This window comes from Lepisosteus oculatus, unplaced genomic scaffold, assembly GCF_040954835.1.
Source record: "Lepisosteus oculatus isolate fLepOcu1 unplaced genomic scaffold, fLepOcu1.hap2 HAP2_SCAFFOLD_52, whole genome shotgun sequence".
Taxonomy (NCBI): domain Eukaryota; kingdom Metazoa; phylum Chordata; class Actinopteri; order Semionotiformes; family Lepisosteidae; genus Lepisosteus; species Lepisosteus oculatus.
Window position 1 is genome coordinate 117,520 of NW_027168064.1, and position 7,850 is coordinate 125,369.

General features: G+C 45.1%; 1 non-coding gene and 1 pseudogene across 1 annotated transcript; one reads left to right on the forward strand and one right to left on the reverse strand.

Annotated features, from left to right (window-relative positions):
- Positions 1-2,329: 2,329 nt before the first annotated feature.
- On the forward strand, positions 2,330-2,471 carry LOC138230880 (U4 spliceosomal RNA). The gene has a single exon (XR_011186474.1). It is a non-coding gene; the product is annotated as a U4 spliceosomal RNA (small nuclear RNA).
- Positions 2,472-4,379: 1,908 nt separating this feature from the next.
- Positions 4,380-4,552, reverse strand: LOC138230825 (U1 spliceosomal RNA; annotated as a pseudogene).
- Positions 4,553-7,850: the final 3,298 nt, after the last annotated feature.

Genomic DNA, 7,850 nt, shown 5'->3' on the forward strand with positions numbered 1-7,850 from the left:
CCAGGAAAGTTTTTTGCATACATGAAACCACGCCCGTTTGCACGTAAGCAGACATGGTTGCACACACGACTGCAAGAAAGCACGCGTGCATGCGAAGTCATCCTGTTGAGCATTTGAGAAGCCGCACCACGCCGCACTTGAAATAGCTCTTACATTAGTGGTAGACGCAGGAATCGCCTTTTTATTTACGCTCTTACCAACGCGATGGAAAGCAAAACAAAGCAAAGCAGAGCAAAACAAAACGAACAAACGAAAACCCTCACGTCCAGCACTTGCATATAACGCCGTTACGTGCACCCCCAACATTCTTCTTTGCGCATCTGTGAAAGGTAAACTCTTGAGCAAACTCTGAACCAGCTCTAAGGAAACTAATCCGATTAGACGTTACTTTGACTCATCTTTTTACGCTCAGTGCTGGATTACTCAAACTCCAGCTAGGGTTAGGGTTAGCATTCCCACGCTACTTAGACACTTTGTTTACGCTCAGTGCTGGATTTTGGGAACTTCAGGACGAGTGGGAATTTTCTCCTATCTGTCCATTCTGTTTTTTTTTGGAGAGTCTTGGCTGCCTATGTTGTACAGTGCAGCGTGAAGGAAACATTTTCCAAAACTGTGTCGGCTCAAAAGTTGTAAGAAAACCTCTCCAGCTGCTTTAACTCTCTTCATTTTTGTCATTTAATGTGACACTCGATGTATAACTGGAGCCTCACATATGCAAATGGTGAGGCTCCAGTTCGATACCCAGTTCAACACCACTTTACAGTAAATGACAAAAGCATGGCAGACTGTGCCGGACCGGCAGATAACTCTTGTCTGTCGGCACTATGTGGCAGCGTTGCACGACAACTCATCTCACCACGGAAAGGAACCTAACAGCTTTGGTAAAAGAGGAGGAAAGGACCTGGCCCGTACGAGGCTCAAACCCACGACCGTGGCGTTATTAGCACCACGATCTAACCAACTGAGCTAACCGGCCTCACAACAGTGGCCCTCTCTGTGCTGCAAAAAATCGAACTCAGGGAATTTCTTTTGTCCTCCTTTGAATAGAAAGCCGTGTAATTCAGTGTACGGGCTTTCTCGTGCAGTTTCATGGTTCTTGTAACCCAAATCCTACACTGGCCTGAAGTGCCCCCCCATTTCACAGCATTTTTCAGCTGATTTAAAATGTACCTAAAGGAGAAGCATTATTGAAGACCATCAATTACCAAGAGCTTTTGTCAAAGGTTTTGGTGGTCATTTTTAATGACCACAGTGCGCTGTGACCTCGGTTTTACATCTCATCCAAAAGACAGCACCCTTTTACAACACAGCTTCTCCGTCACTATATTGGGACATTGGGACCCGCACAGACCTCAGGGTGAGCACCCCCCCACTGGCACCATTAACACCGCTTCCAGCTGGAAGCTTTGTTTTTCCCTGTAGCTCACCCTCATCCAGGTACTGACCTGGCTAACACCTGCTTAGCTTCAGTGGGTTTTCAGTTGCAAGTTGCAAGGGGATGCAAGTGATGGAGCCGCTCGCTGCAATAGCCACTGCATTGGCCGGGAATCGAACCCCAGCCTCCCGCATAGCGGGCGAGAATTCTACCACTGAACCACCAATGCCCAATGCCAGTACCTTCAAAAAAGACGCTTTTTTGGTGCTCTGTTCAAAAAGCATCGACATCTGCTTCCAGCTGCAAAATGCCATCCCCGGAAGCTGAAGAATTTATTTATTTAGACACCGCTCAGAATCCCCTGTAAGATTATCCCTCAATTCCGTTGTGCAGTGCTTTACCTCGTTCAAAAGGCATCTCTTTCCTAGTCACATTCCAAGGCTCATCGAACCCGTGCTGTTTCCTCCAGCGGTATAGTATTGCAGTAAGACAGCACGATGCCTGCAAGACTATGTCACGCTAAACGCCACAGATAGTGTTTGTCCGTTCGTGTCAGTCCTGCAGCCATGGGAAGTGGGACACAAACATGCTGCAATGCTTTCAGGACGTTAGGATTTGTTTATGCAACATCCGAGAAGAGTACTTGTGGCTTGAATGTGAACTGTACGTGCCCGCCCCCTTTCCTCTGCAGTGCATGAGTTCCTCCTGGCATGCCCTTCGTCATTGTTCTGTCATCTTGTATTTAAAGGGTTGTATTTCTGCTGCTGAAAATAAGCAACGGTTTTCTCACAACGCCCTTTGTTCCTGACGGAGCCCTTGTCTGTCATGAAATTCTTCAAAACCTCAAGCTAGAAGAAGAAGAAGACGACAAATATGAAGCATTATAGCAACGACATGCCATGAGACGATCGATAACGATTTCCATAGGATCCCCGCGGTTGCCTGGCAACCGTCAGCTTTGCGCATTGGCAGTATCATAGCCTGTGAGGTTTAGCCGAGGCGCGATTTTTGCTAGTTGAAAACTTCTCCCAATACCCCGCTTCCGCCGGTTTGCAATACAATCGGCGAAATCAATTTTTGACAGTCTCGTCAGAGACTGAGCAAGGTGTTTAAAGACAGATTTTGTCATAGTGACATAATGGTAGAAAGAAACGAGCTTCCCAGTGGGCAAAAGCCGTATAATATACGTCTATTAAACGCATACCTTAGACATCTAAATGTGGTCTGCAATTCATCTAGAATGAAATTCTAATATACGTCTACTGTTATACGTCAATTATACGTCTATGATTAGATGTTCATTATACGTAAATGGTTGGAGTTCTATTATACGGATAAATTCAGAGGACTATTATACATATATGGTAGGTGTTACAGATAACTTTAGAGGACTATTATACGTATATGGGTAGAGGTCTATTATACATCAAAGATAGGTTTTACAGGTGTAGAAACTAGTAAATCAAGCCAATGATTAGGTTTAGAAATTTATTCTGAAAATACACATTCACACCTGAAACATATGTATTTCAAATTATACATTGTATACAATCAATCAACAATCAACATATGGGCAATAATCATAAAAAACACAACTAGTCTTAAACTTCAGCTTCAAATTCTGGTAACATGGCAATATACAGTATAGTAACGACAAACACAAACTAATTACATTAACACACTAACTCAAAACCACATTTTGATTCAAATATACATTTTAAAATGTACAACTTCTATATTTCCAAGAAAAAAAAATATTACAATGGAAGTTAAGACGATTTTTGTCCACTATTTGCAAACCCTGTCTAATTGTCCTAACAGTTAGAACCAAAAACCTATTATTTTCAGTGTCCAGATCTCCTGGCCCCCTGCCTTGCATATGCATTCTTCAAGTAACACATGGCGTGCTCCTTTATTTCTTTTTCTGTTGATGTAGGGTGGGACTTCAGCACCGCAGCTAGGAGAAAATTATATAATATTACTTCCCAAATAAATGATGATTAATATCTTCTTTAGTATAATCTAAAAAATGAATGGTTTACTGAGCTCAAAGCTGAAATAAATGTATAAAATTTGGCTTGCATCATAGCAGTTGAGCAATAAAGTCTGTCCTAATTAAAGAGTACCCAAAGTTTGAAAGTACAACATAGAATAAGAAAAGAGAAACGGCAAAACGATTTTGTGTCATCTTCCCCATTCACACTATTTTTATGTGCCATTTTTTGCTTATTCACGTACTATTTTAATCAAAATAATATTAAGAAAGATCTGTATGTATTCAGATAGTATTATTATTGTTCATACTTGCTCGTCAAAAGAGGATTGCTGAGATATTTGCGGATATACTTCTACGTTTGAAAAACGTGACCAACGAATACTAGCAATGCATTGTGGTATATAACCGGAAAATATGCTGGGTTGAATATTTTCTCAATGTATGCGTTTATTAATGTTGTCGATATTATGGTTGAAATTTAACATTGATAATACATTGCGGCTATGTGCCCCCTGCTATGAGGTATGCTATGTGCCCCCTGCTATCCTCTAAATCTGCAAATGAAGATGAGTCGATAAACCACTCGTTTTTCGTATAACTAGACATATATTCATTTGTTACCGATTTCATTCATTGAGCACGGATACAATAGAGGTACAGCCATTCACTGTTTGACATGTCTGCACTGGTACAGAACCGAGCAATCAGAAAACGGGTGAAACTGTCTTTAGACTCAGCATACAGTACCGAGGCCCCCCATGACCAAATAAAGGCTAACCTCGATAATCAGCCTAAAGAACGCAGACTACAGCAAAACGACTGACTTTGAAAAGGGAATGAACGTCCAGAAAGAGTAGTGGAACTAGCTTGAGATGCTTCTCCGGACCCCTAACTAAAAGCCAGCGAGAACCAGCAGCGGCGTCCACTCCTGTCGAACCGGGATCCTTCCGCAGCCACGCAGCTCGTGGTGTCCTAACCCTCCCATATCTGATTTTGGACCAAGCACATCAGGGGAGAGCGCGAACGCAGTCCCCCACTACCAGAAATTATGCAGTCGAGATTCCCACATTTGGGGAATTCGCAGGGGTCAGCACAGCCGGAGTGCAATGGCCAAGCCTCGCCCTGGGTGAACCGATTTTTTCGATTTTTAAGAACTTTATTTTCTTTTCACAAAAAAATACAGGAAATCACAAATCAGAAAGCTTTACATTAATATACATACTTAAAACAGTATATATGATCACATCTCATTACATTTTGACACGGTAACAGTTACATGGCAACAATTTTCTTTTTTTCTGGTGCAAATCACATTCTTTATTTAAACATGATAATGTTTTTCACAGTTTCTTGAGATGTTGACCTATGCTCTCTATTTCCCACAGATTTTCTGCTTCCTCCCTCCCTTCTCTCCACAGATCTCTGAGGTAATAGTTCTCTCGGGTGATGAACAGGGCCAGGCTACCTGCTGCCTTGACTGGGACCTCGATGCCTTTGAACAGCCCCATGTTCCTCACTCTCCACAGGGCGTCTTTCCCACTGTTCACCACGGCCCAGATCCTGTCAAACACGTCAGGAGGAAGCTTGACAGGAGAGATGCCGTATCTAACGAAAGCAGCGGTCAGGGTAAATTGGGGCGAGAGAGCCTGCAACCAATCTTCAAACTGGGCCCAGAAGGCCTTAGCAAAAAAGCAGGACCACAGGAGATGGGTCACAGTCTCCTCCTCGCCGCAGCCCACCCTAACGCAGCGAGGGCTGGGGGTGAGGCCCCTACGGTACAAGAAAGTTCGTACCGGTAAGCACTGGTGGACGACACTCCAGGCTAAATCTCTGTGAATGTTGCACAGAAATTTAGAGGATGTGTGTTTCCACACCTTCCTTGTTTGGGCTGATGTTAAAATGCCCACAGGGGTCTGCCTATTGTTCTGGGGTGCTACGAAATCTTCCAGTTTTTGGACGCTGACATCTCGGAGGGGAATATGGCCAATTGGGTGAGATCTTAGAAAACTTTTAACTGTCCCATAAATTGCAGGGCATGTGTCAGAGAGTGGGACGTCCAGCTTGGGTCTGACACCCCACACTCTGAACACCTCCCTACCTACCCAGAGCCTGGAGAAATAAGTCCAGGTACGCGCTGCAGGTGCTGTTGCAAAGCCTCTCAGCACAGAGGCCAGGAAAATGCACAGCAGCTTCGTAGCAATATCTGGGACAGACTTCCCCCCTGAGGGTAGCGGCCTGTACATTATTTCCCTTCTGAGTCTTTCCTGCTTCCCACCCCATAGAAATTGAAACATCAATCTCCTCAGCACCGCCGCAACACGGTGTGGGATTGGGAAGGTAGAAGCCAGAAAATTCAAGACAGGCAAGAGCTCGGCTTTGATGACCAGCACCTTCCCTGTCATGGTGAGGTCTCGGTCCTTCCATTGCATCAGTTTTTTGTTTAAGATTGGCAATTTGTTCAGCCAATTTACTGTTCCCATCTCTTCTCCAAAATACACCCCCAGGACCTTAATTCTCTTCTCTTGCAGCCTGAGATCATGTCCTTCTTTTGGCTCCCTCCAGTTCTGATAAAAAATCTCACTCTTAGATGTGTTAATTTTTGCGGAGGAAGCCAAAGAGAACCGATCACAGCACTGCAGAGCTCTGCTAATTGAGGCATTGTCAGAGAGGAGCAGGGTGACGTCATCCATGTATAGAGATGTCTTTACCTCTCCTCCCCCACTTCCAGGCACTGGTATCCCATTAATGGCCTGATCCTGGCGCAAGGCACAGGCTAAGGGCTCCATAGCCAAAACGAATAACAAGGGGGATAATGGGCAGCCCTGCCTCACCCCTGAACAGACTTCAAAGGTGCGTGATCTATTGCCATTAACCATGACTCTGCTGTTGCTACCTGTGTACAGCAGGTTAATCCACTTTCTCATGATGGGGCCAAACTTCATGTGCTCAAGTACCGATGTTAAGTACTGCCGGTTTAGGCGGTCAAAGGCCTTTTCTAGGTCTACACCTAAAATGCACAGAGGGAGGGAGCGATCCTCAGAGTACAGACAGACATCCCTCAACAAGGCCAGGTTGTCGCTCATCAGGCGTCCTGCTATCCCACAAGTCTGTTCTTTCCCTACCAGTGAGGCCACTACATTTTGTAGGCGCAGGAAAAGGGCTTTGGACAGGATCTTAGTGTCCACGCCTAACAGGCTGAGGGGTCTCCAGTTCTTTATGTCATTTTTTGCTCCTTTCTTAAACAAGAGAGAGATAGTGCCTTCTCTTAAGGAGTCAGGCAGCAATTCTGTCTTGTAGCTTTCCTCGAATAGGAGCAGTAGCGGATCCTGAAGCAGATCCCAAAAGGTGCAATAAAATTCTTTAGGGAGCCCGTCAGCACCCGGAGTTTTCCCCTTCTGTAAGCTCTCCATAGCCTGTCTCAGCTCTTCTACTGTCAAATCCCTCTCAAGTACTTCCCTATCTTCTTCACTCAAAATGTTTTCTAGCTTTGAGGTAAAAAAATGAATATCTTCATCCTTTACCTCTGTAGAGCTGTACAGTCTTGAGTAGAAGGCCTCGGTGCAGGAGAGGATAGCACTCGGCTCTGTTCTCTCTCGTCCCTCCTCATCAACTACACTTTCCATGACAGTCTTGGAGCCTACCACTTTCCTGAAAAAGAAGCGAGTACACTTCTCATTTTCTTCCAAGAACTGCACTCTGCTTCTTAACAGCACTCCTCGACTACTTTCTTCGGCTATGCTCCGGATGTCCTTTTTTAAAAGGGCGATATCCTCGAGCACATCGAAGCCACTGTGCAGCATCGTGTAGAGACGCTGCAGCTGCCTCTGTTTCCTGGCTAGCACCCCTCTCCGTCTGGCAGCAGCCTTCCTTCCCTCAGCCATGAAAAAGGCCTTTGTCCTCACCTTCACCTCCTCCCACCACTCTCCTACTGACCCGTACAGACACTGCAAGAACAGCCACTGTGATAGTTTCTCCTTGTAGCGGGAAACTACCCCCTCGTTCTCTAGCAGCTTTGTGTTGAGTTTCCAGAGGCCTGGGCCAAAGACAGTCCCGCCCTGGAGTTCCACTCTACACCCTAAAGCCTGATGATCTGAGAAGAAGACAGGCTGAAGAGTGACCCCAACAACTTTCACTCTCTCTGAGACAAAGCAATAGTCAATTCTGGAGCTGCTATTCCTCCCTGACCATGTATATCCTGCTGTTGTGGGATATATACATCTATATGTGTCTGAGAGTTTAAAGTCTTGAACTAAGTTTTGCAGGGCCAGTGAGCTGGAATCCAATTTTATCGGCGAGCTAGACTGCCTGTCTGTGTGCTCTAAGATACAATTAAAATCCCCTCCCACTATCACGTCTGTGCTGCATAACAATAGGGGGGAGAGTGCCTTGAGTAGCTCCACCCTTCCTCCTACGTCAGTAGGGCAATACACATTGATTAGCCGCAGGTTAACGGTCCCCCATTCCACATCCACACACAGC